Source organism: Anomaloglossus baeobatrachus, chromosome 5, assembly GCF_048569485.1.
Source record: "Anomaloglossus baeobatrachus isolate aAnoBae1 chromosome 5, aAnoBae1.hap1, whole genome shotgun sequence".
Lineage (NCBI taxonomy): Eukaryota > Metazoa > Chordata > Amphibia > Anura > Aromobatidae > Anomaloglossus > Anomaloglossus baeobatrachus.
In genome coordinates this window covers 535,089,399-535,100,665 of record NC_134357.1, presented here as the reverse complement: position 1 = coordinate 535,100,665, position 11,267 = coordinate 535,089,399, and the positions used below count along the sequence as shown (strand labels likewise).

The 11,267-nt window shown below is 42.9% G+C and overlaps 1 pseudogene; it reads right to left on the bottom strand.

Annotated features, from left to right (window-relative positions):
• Positions 1-3,902: 3,902 nt before the first annotated feature.
• The window catches only part of LOC142312170 (uncharacterized), a 42,781-nt pseudogene continuing 35,416 nt past the window's right edge, over positions 3,903-11,267 (bottom strand).

Below are 11,267 nucleotides of genomic sequence, written 5' to 3'. Positions count from 1 at the left end.
CATACCGTCCAGGTTCACGTAATGGGAAAGCCGATGCCTTGTCCCGAATCCACGCCGTGGACTCCGTGCCTGGAACCCCGTCTCAGACCGTGTTATCGGATGCCAATTTCGTTGGAGTAATCCAGGACCAGGACTTGTGGAAGGACATCAAGCTGGCCTATGATGGTGACGTATTTCTTGCTGCCCCTCCGAATGATGTAACGCTTGTTCTTTGGAATGGTGTGTGGTTGAGAGAGCGACGCATTTATGTCCCGGAGGCCGTAAGACTTCGGGTTCTCAAATTGGTCCATGACTCCGTGTTGGCTGGTCATAGGGGGGTACTGAAGACGCAGGAATTTCTGAGCCGTTTTTTCTGGTGGCCTACCTGTTTAAAGGATGTGAAGGACTATGTCCACTCATGTGTGGTTTGTGCTCGGTGCAAGGTCCCTCGTGTGGCTCCTACGGGACTCCTCCAACCGTTACCCGTGCCATCTCGCCCTTGGGGGTCTATCTCCATGGATTTTATTGTGGAGTTGCCAGTCTCAGGCGGGCACAATACCATTTTAGTGGTGGTGGATCGATTGACTAAAGCTGCTCACTTCATTCCGTGTACCGGTCTTCCCTCAGCCGCAGAGACAGTGGATTTGGTTATCCAGAACGTATTCCGACTGCATGGGGTACCAGACGAGATCATCTCTGACCGGGGCGTGCAGTTCACGTCTAGATTCTGGAAGGGGTTTTGTACGGCACTCCAGATTGATGTCTGTTTGTCTTCTGCATACCATCCTCAGACAAATGGGCAGACCGAACGGACGAATCAAACCCTGGAACAATACCTTCGATGTTATGTCAGCCATCTCCAAGACGATTGGTTGAAGATGCTTCCGTTGGCGGAGTTCTCATATAACAACACTCAGAGCAGCTCCACTAAGGTAACGCCCTTTTTCGCTAACCTGGGTTACCATCCGACTGTTTTGCCTAGGTCACCGGTTGCGGTTTCGGTGCCAGCGGTGGAGGACAGATTGACGGAACTACGACAAAATCTGGAGGTTTTAAAGGACACTGTGGCTACGGCCCAGGAGCGTTACAAGAGGTCGGCAGACACTCACCGGAAACCGGCACCCATGTACAAGGTAGGGGACTCTGTATGGTTATCCACCAAAAACCTGAGATTGGGTGTTCCTTCGCAGAAGCTGGGACAAAAATTCATCGGTCCGTTTAAGATCACCGGGATCGTGAGCCCTGTGGCCTGTCGGCTACGGTTACCGCACCATCTAAAGGTACACCCGGTCTTTCATGTGTCTCTCCTCAAACCCGTTTCCCCTAATACGTTTCATGGTCGTGTTGTGCCTCCTCCTCCGCCTGTGATGGTCGACGGCGAGGAGCAGTTCGTGGTTGAGGACATTATTGACTCCCGGCTCCATCGTCGTCGGCTTCAGTATCTGGTACGTTGGCAGGGGTACGCCCCCGAGGACGATTCCTGGGAACCGGTGGGTAACATTCGGGCACCCCGGAAGATTGCTCAGTTTCATCGGCGGTACCCGGACAAGCCAGGCCCTGATCCGTCCTGAGGCCGTCTCTGGGGGGGGGGAGTAATGTCAGGTTTCCAGGTTTTCCAGTTCTCTTTTGAATGAGCTTGCCCTCGGTTAACATGGAGTTTACTGTTCTGTTGCCCTACTTCCTGTCCAGCTGCTTAAAAGGCCGCCTCTAAGCCTAGTCCAGTGCCTGAGTATACTGCTTGCTGTGTGCTCCTGCTTTGCTGCTGCTAATCCTGATTACCTTTGGATCCTCCTAAAGACTACCGACCGACCGACTCTGGACCTTACCCGGTTTCTCAAGGCTGTGCCCGGATTCCTTCTGCCATCTTCGGTCAGCACCCTGCCCGGTTCTCTCTGGTTCGTAACCACTCTGGACAATCATCCCGTACGGACACTCCTGGACTTTTACCGCTTGCCCCTTGTGTCCCGGCTGCTGCGCATTTAGGCCTTCCGGGGTGATTGCCGGACAGTCCCTGTATAGGGGTTCGCTCTGGTGGTCTCCCTGGGGGAGTCCGGTGCGTGGCCCCGGGAATTCCCTTCGCTCCGTTTCGGGAAGGTATTTTGTGTCTTTGTACCGCTGTGTTTTCCGTTGTGTATCTACCGTGGTTACATATTATAAAATATCTTGTACCAAGAACTCGTCTCTGATTGTCATTGCCCTACGCTATCGAAATCCTCAGAACATATATAAGTATTACATAGATTTTGCTTTATATTTGGGATCATTGTCTTGTTGGAAGACAAATGTCCATCCCAGTCTCAGGTCTTTTGCAGACTCCAGCAGGTATTCTTCAAGAATGGTCCAGTATTTGACTCCATCCATCTTCCCATCAATTTTAACCATCTTCCCTGTCCCTGCTGAAGAAAAGCAGTCCCAAACCATGATGCTGCCACCACCATGTGTGACAGTGGGGATGGTGTGTTCAGGGTGATGAGCTGTGTTACTTTTACAGCAAACATATCGTTTGGCATTGTGCCCAAATAGTTCGATTTTGGTTTCATCTTACCAGAGAACCTTCTTCCACATGTTTGGTGTGTCTCCCAGATGGCTTGTGGCAAACTTTAAACAACACTTTTTATGGATATCTTTGAGAAATGGCTTTCTCCTTGCCACTCTTCCATAAAGGCCAGATTTGTGCAGTGTATGACTGATTGTTGTCCTATGGACAGACTCTCCTCCTCAGCTGTAGATCTCAGCAGTTCATCCAGAGTGATCATGGGCCTCTTGGCTGCATCTCTGATCAGTCTTCTCCTTGTTTGAGATGATCATTTGGATGGACAGCAGTGTCTTGGTAGATTTGCAGTGGTATGATAGTTCTTCCATTTCAATAGGATCGCTTGCACAGTGTTCCTTGGGATGTTTAAAGTTAAGGAAATCTTTTTGTAACCAAATCCGGCTTTAAACGTCTCCACTACAGTATAACGGACCTGCCTGTTGTGTTCCTTGGTCTTCATGATGCTCTCTGTGCTTTCAACAGAACACTGAGCCTATCACAGAGCAGGTGCATTTATACGAAGACTTGATTACACACAGGTGGCTTATATTTATCATCATCAGTCGTTTAGGACAACATTGCATCATTCAGAGATCCTCAATGAACTTCTGGAGTGAGTTTGCTGCACTGAAAGTAAAGGGGACGAATAATATTGCACGCCCCAATTTTCAGTTATTAATTTTTTTAAAAAGATTAAAATCAGCAATAAATATCGTTCACCTTCACAATTGTGTCCCACTTGTTGATTCTTCACCATAACATTAAACTTTTTACCTTTATGTTTGAAGCCTGAAATGTGGGAAAAGGTTGAAAAATTCAAGGGAGCCAAATACTTTCGCAAGGCACTGCACCAGTCCACATAAAACATGTTTCAGCATCTAAATTTCCACTAGCTCTCCAGCCCATCCACCCACTGAGGAATTTTGGCTGCCTTTTTATGTTATCCTAATTACGCACCTGTGCACCACAGAACCTGACCTAGGAGAAAAGATCCAGGCCAGGATTAACCTCTTCCCTGCTGCTCACCAGTGCAAAAGGCATTTGTAAGGTGGAATATATCTTCCATCCACCACCATACCTTTACTGCGTCACAGTACCCTATCTTCACTGGAAGAATTACAAAGAAGTAATAGATCATATAGATTAATAGTAATTTGAAATATGAACATATTTATTACTGTAAGTTAGATAAGTGGAAATTTGTGGATTGAAAGATACTGTAATAAATGGCAGATCACTGAAATTGGGCATTAGGAAAATAGAGGGAGGAGGAATTGTTGGGTATTTTTTGGGAGGTCTGATGAGTGTTGCAATGCTCGTCCAGATATGAAAAAAAAAGTAATGCAAAATAGTCAATGCACATAAGATATTGCTTTTTATTTGCTTTTAACATAACAGATGTGTATTAGTAATGGCATATAATATTAATCCTAATATACATTTTAAATTGCTTTCCCTTTCTTTTATTTGTACTTCAGCTCTCTTTGTTGTCCATTTCTTGTACAGTTAATCCAAATATATGGTTTCTCTCCATGTGAGATTTTATTGGTGTCCAACAAAATATAAAGTTCAAGTCAAACATCTTCTCCCCGTGTGAGATTTGTGATGTTCAAAAAGATGCCATTTCTGGGTAAAACACTTTCAATTCTGAACATCAAAAAGGCTTCTCCCTGTATGAAACGTCTGGTATTTGACAAAATATTTTTTATCTGCAAAACATTTCCCATATTCTGAACATTAAAAAGGATTATCCCAAGTGTGAGTTCTTTGATGTGAATTAAGCTGATTTTTTTCTTGTAAAACATTTCCCACAGTCTGAACATGAAAATGGCTTCTCCTTCTACTCTGAGTGAGCTTTGTGGTGTCTAATAAAACATGATTGATTTGAAAAACATTTTCCACATTCTGAACATGAATATGCCTTCTACTCTATGTGACTTCTCCGAGTTACAAGATCTGATTTTCGTTTAAAATATTTTTCACATTCTGAAAATGAAAATGGCTTCTCCCCTGTGTGATTTATCTGATGATTTACAGGATCTGCATTTTAATCTCTTGTGTCTTTGCTATGACTGTCTCTGTCATGCGTTTCTAAAGCCCGCTTTACACGCTACAAGATATCTTACGATGTGTCGGCGGGGTCACGTCGTAAGTGACGCACATCCGGCATCGTAAGGTATGTTTTAGCGTGTGACAGCGACATGCAATTGCGATTGAACGAAAAACCGTTCATCGCATGCACGTCATTCATTCCTGACGAATTGAACGTCAGATTGTTCATCGTACCCGGGGTAGCGCACATTGCAGTGTGTGACACCCTGGGAACGATGAACAGATCTCACCTGCCTCCTGCGGCTCCCGGCCAGCAATGCGGAAGGAAGGAGGTGGGCAGGATGTTTACGTCCCGCTCAGGTCCGCCCCTCCGCTTCTATTGGCTGGCTGGCGCGTGACGTCGATGTGACGCCAAACGTCCCTCCCACTCCAGGAAGTGGACATTCGCCGCCCACATCGAGGTCGTATGGAAGGTAAGTATGTGTGACGGGAGTTAATCGTTTGTGCGGTACGTTCAACAAATTGAACGTGCTGCACATATGATGGGGGCGTTGCAAATCGCATACGATATCGTATGCGAAATTGCAACGTGTAAAGCAGGCTTTACATAGTCTGTTAAAAGATATGGTTTCTCTCCATGTTAGATTTTCTTAGTGTCCAATGAAATATGAAGTTCAAGTAAAACACTTATTTTCTATATGACTTCTCCCCATTTGAGATTTGTAATGTTCAAAAAGATGACATTTCTGGGTAAAACACTTTCCACATTGTAAACATGAAAAAGGCTTCTCCCCTGTGTGAGTTCTCTGGTGTTTTACAAGATATGCTTTATCTGCAAAGCATTTCCCACATTCTGAACATAAATATGGCTTCTCTCCTGTGTGACTTCTCTGATGAATTACAAGATCTGCATTCCGTGTAAAACATTTTTCACATTCTGAACATGAAAAAGGCTTTTCTCCTGTATGAGTTCTTTGATGTGAAATAAGCTTTATTTTCTTCATAAAACATTTCCCACACTCTGAACATGAAAATGGCTTCTCTCCCATGTGAATTTTACAATGTTCAACAAGACGTTTTTTATGTGAAAAGCATTTCCCACATTCAGAACATGAAAATGGTTTCTCCCCTGTGTGAATTCTCTGATGGGTTACAAGATATGACTTCTGTTTAAAACATTTCTCACACTCTGAGCAGGAAAAAGGCTTCTCCCCAGTATGCATTTTCTGGTACTTAACAAAATTTGTTTTACTTGCAAAACATTTCCCACATTCTGAACATGAAAAAGGCTTCTCCCCTGTATGTATTCTCTGGTGCTTAACAAGATATCTTTTACTTGCAAAACATTTCCCACATTCTGAACATGAATATGGCTTTTCTCCTGTGTGACTTTTCTGATGTATAACGAGACTGCATTTATCTACCAAATATTTCCCACATACTGAACATAAATATGGTGTTTTCCCTGTGTGGCTTCTCTGATGTCTAATAAAATGTGATTTATCTGCAATACATTTCCCACATTCTGAACACGAATATGGTTTTTCTCCTGTGTGAATCCTTTGATGTAGAACAAGTTTTGATTTTTTACAAACTGTTTTCCACAATCAGAACATGAATATGACTTATCTCCTGTATAAATTTTCTCATGTCCAAAAAGTCCTGATTTCTGCTTATTTTCTCCACACTCTGAAGACAATTTTTTGTCCTCTGTGTGAATTTTTTGATGTGCAACAAGAGACATTTTGATGGCAAAACTTTTTCCATATTCTGCCATATCATTCTTAACAGTCTGTGATAAATCAGAAGATAGGATCTGTTTAACAGGATCAGATAATAGTTCTTTGCTGTGAAGAGATGATGGGATATCTGGAATAATGACATTCACTTCAGTTGTATTTTGTGTGATATTAAGGTCATCTGGTTTAAAAATTGAAGATGTCAGTTTTCTATCTAGTCTGCTGGTAGCATTATCTGTCGAGAATAAAGATAATTTTTTAATAAAATATCCTTTAAAATGATATTTTTCTACAAGTTTTGAAAAATATCCATGGAAATTGCAAGTTATAGAGCAAAATGTAATTCTTTACTAAGGCAAAAACAGTTCGGGTTTTTTTCATATATTTGCATGTGTATATATTCATGTACATAAAAAAATTACTATGAAGAAAGCTGTAACTATGTATCTTATGCTTTTTATTTCACCTTTTTTTAATCATTTGTACTTTTACTTAAATCACATCTCAATTTATAGTACACCAAAGGAATGTGTACGCATTTAATGGTCACGCATATTGTATGCATTAGTTTTATATATACACACACAATTGATATTAGATATGTATTTGTCACTTGCACTTTAATAATTCTATTGCCTATTCTGATCCCCATTGTAATGTTGTAAGCACCTTTCATAGCAAAAATGTCCTGTCACATGTGACCTTATCTTGCCGCGATTCCATTGAACTATATTTAACTGTACTGGATTTGTGCCGGATCCAGCATTCCGGCAGAATACCGCTGATGTGAAAGCACCTTAAGCATCTTAGCTTTACCATTAATGAGTCTGAAGAGCATTGAGCTGTAGTCCGACTCTGCACCCTTTTGTGATTAGTACCTTCTGTCTATGGCAATATACACTGAAAGCTTGATGTGGGCAAAGGGAGCTCCCAGAGCTCTGCTACAAGTGGGAAATAATATGTTTCACTGTGTCAGAATGGTTGTGTCACAGCTGGCATGACCGATCAGGAGAGTTGACAGGACGGGGGGCCCCTACCCTTACCCTCAAGCTAATGGAATGCCCTAGGCTTATCCACTACCCAGAATTAGGCTTGAAGGTAGCAACGTTTGAGCCCCCAGCCTCTCCCCATCATCTGTCCTGGCCCTGATGACAATGTCTCCACCACACCCCCCACTCAAAGGGACAGACTGGGATGGAGATCCCCAAAACCCCACCAACAAAAGCAACAGATAGGTGGTATAAACAGAAACACATGCACCCCAATATCTCACACCAGGGAACTACAAATGGTGCACAGGGAGGGGTAATAAAGAAAAGGAGAAGGTAGCTAAACAAGGTCTTTCACACTACTCAGCAATAGCGGCAGAACAGGAGCAGAACAGGAGAATCTTCACCACTCCAGACCAAGGTCCAGTATGATCTGTATAACTGGCCTCCCCTGCAGGAAGCAGAGGGTATTTATCAAGCCCGGAAGTGGTCATAACAGCAAACACCTTGGTCGGGGTAAGGAGCTTGCAACAGGCAAAGCAAAACTGACATTAACCCTGAACCTGACAACAGGAAAAAAATATGTTTAAAATGTATGGTCTCAGATGGTAAAAGAAAACTAGCCTGGAGCCTGTCACAAGTCACGTAGTGACAACCGTGACAGGTTGCAGCCTGTAATCTATGTGATACATTGTTAGATTCAGAATCTCTTTGCCTACATAATGCTGCCCTTAGAGGAGGTAGCAAAAACCTGCTGCAAGTTTCCCTTATATAGCTCCAATGCTGCCATTGATACATTTTACCCTTTTCTGTATTGAAGCATTTTAAATCTACCTATATATTTTTCAGTGCTCATTCTGTTATAATGAATTTACACCAATTTGTGCGCATATGCGCTGATGTGTCCTGGCTGCGTCAATTATCGGATTACGCTGTAATCACCTGACCTGGCTCCCGGCTCACATGACTTGTGGACGTTACCGGCTTTAGGTGCTCATGTTTTCATCATGCCTCGGCATGATATGATGAGCAAGTTAATAGCATTCCAAAGCTGACCGGCCACCGCACCTCTGTCACCAACCATCCAGAAATTCTAGGGCATTCCGTAAAAAAAAAAAAAAGTACTATTTTGCCCTGTCCATAACAAATGATTGTTAGGCTATGTGCACACGTTGTGTACTGTCCCTGCAGAAATTTCTGCAGCGATTTGAACAGCACACGTGCGCTTCAAATCGCTGCAGAAACAGTCCGTAATGAAAAAAAAAAAAACAGATTTCATGCGCTCTGAGTGCAGCCCCTCCCATTGACAGGGCAGGAGCTGCAGGCAGAGCGCACAAAAGAAGTGACATGTCACTTCTTAGAACGCGCGCTTCGGGCAGCAGCCAAAGCGCTGCGCTCTAATACGCCACGTGCGCACGGCCCCTGCATAATCTTCATAGATTATGCAGGGGACACAGGACGCATGCAGTTACGCTGCGGTGCAGATCGCAACGTAACTGCATGCAATTACGCAACGTGCGCACATAGCCTTACTGTAATTATTTTAGTTTAAAGTGAATGCAGCTGATGTGTTCATATCAGAATTATGGTCTGTAGAGATGTATCTTTTATAATCATAATGATTTATTGTGGTTTTCCAATTAGTCCAAGAAAAATATTATCTGTAATTTTTTGATAACCTGCATAGAGAGAAATAAAAAAATTAGTTGGCAACAATGTACAGCACTGAAAGCTCAACAACTGGGAGGAAATGAACTTTATTCCTCCCAACAGCTTCTGGCTTTCAGTCATAGAGGAGTGCCAGGCTACCCAGGTCCTTTGACTGATAGCTGTTAGTGAAAATGAATGCCAAAGTCTGCTTAACCCCTAACTGCCAAAGCCTGTTTTTACATTTCTGACCAAGCCAAATTTTTCAATTCTGACCAGTGTCACTTTACGTGGTAAAAACTCTGAAATGCTTTAACATATCTCAACAAGATTGTTTTTTCGTGACACGTTGCACTTCATGTTAGTGGTAAATTTAGGTCAATTAAATTGGAAATTTGAGGAAAATTTTGAAAAAAATAGCTATTTTTTAACTTATAGTTTTTATGCCCTGAACCCTTTCACAGCCTATGATGTACATTTACATCATAGGTAATGATGGGCGGACCCTGACTGTAAAAGTCCGGATCCGCGAGTATTCAAAAGCCGGGCCCGGAGTTAACAGGGTAACGAAAAAGTAAATCAAGCACTCTATACTTACAGAGTCTCCGGCGCCGCTGTACACTGCTACACTCATTCTACTTCTGGGACCACTCAATATCCTTCATGTATATGCACTGCTTTCCCGCCCACTGGCAGTCCTGGCATCTGTGATTGGTTGCAGTTAGACAGCACCCCCCGCTTGTGTGACAGCGCATCTGACTGCTTGCATTCACAGACCCTGTCTGCGGCTCTATCATGGTATAAAATGAAATAAAAAATAATAGGCGTACGGTCCCCCATATTATGATACACAGTGCAGATAAAGGATCCAGATCAGTAGATTGGTTAAAAATCAATTTTCCTTTATTCCAAACTTCATAAAAGCATAAAATTCTCCATCTTTCTCCCACAGTTTTTTTGGCCGCATCTGAAAGACCCACAGGTGGGTAGCCAATTCCTTGCAGTTACTGTGAGGGGAGGTGGAGATTTAAATGATTTATTATTGCGCCGGGAGGCAAAATGGATGTTAATGTTACAAAGTAGAACTCCAACAGGCATGAATGTTAGAAACTAATTTTTTTTTTATAACTGAATGTTTTATTAAATTTTTTAAAAACAGACACGGAAAAAGTCCATGAATGCATAGGGATATATAAGGGATTGCACCAACCTCCAGAAGCACTGGATAATGGGGCATACCCAGAATATGTGTGGTATGTCTCCTCCTGTAGCTCCACACCTCCAACAATTGTCAGGTATAGCTGGGTTTAGTTTATGTAGTAGTGATGGGGTGTGATACCAATACATGAGTAATTTATACTGATTTTCCTTATAGACATAGCATGAGGATGTCTTAGAGGCCGTATCCCAGATCCGTTTCCACATACACAGGGGAATGGTCTCACCAAGGAAATCTTCCCATTTCCTCATATATGTATGATCTGGCTTATCTTCTGGGCAGGGGGTAATTAAAATACGGTATACAGTCATGGTCAAATGTTTGGAGAATGCTACAAATATTAATTTTTACAAAGTCTACTGCTTAAGTTTTTCTAATGGCAATTTGCATATACTCCAGAATGTCATAAAGCGTGATCAGCTTAACAGCAATTACTTGCAAAGTCAATATTGGCTAAGAAAATGAACTTTAACCCCCAAAACACATTTCAACATCATTGCATTCCTGCCTTAAAAGGAGCAGCTAACATTGTTTTAGTGATTGTTCCATTAACACAGGTGTGGGTGTTAATGAGGACAGGGCTGGCGATCAATCAGTCATGATTAAGTAAGAATGACACCACTGGACACTTTAAAAGGAGACTGGTGCTTGGTATCATTGTTTCTCTTCAGTTCACCATGGTTATCTCTAAAGAAACACGTACAGCCATCATTGCTCTGCACAAAAATGGCCTAACAGGGAAGAGTATCGCAGCTACAAAGATTGCACCCCAGTCAACAATCTATCGCATCATCAAGAACTTCAAGGAAAGAGCTTCCATTGTTGCCAAAAAGGCTCCAGGGCGCCCAAGATGGACCAGCAAACGCCAAGACTGTATCTTAAAACTGTTTCAGCTGCGGGATCGGACTACCAGCAGTGCTGAGCTAGCTCAGCAATGGTAGCAGGCTGGTGTGAGTGCTTCTGCACGCACTGTGAGGCGGAGACTGCTTGAGCAAGGCCTGGTTTCAAGGAGGGCAGCAAAGAAGCCACTTCTCTCCAGAAAAAAATCAGGGACCGACTGATATTCTGCAAAAGGTACAGGGAGTGGACTGCTGAGGACTGGGGTAAAG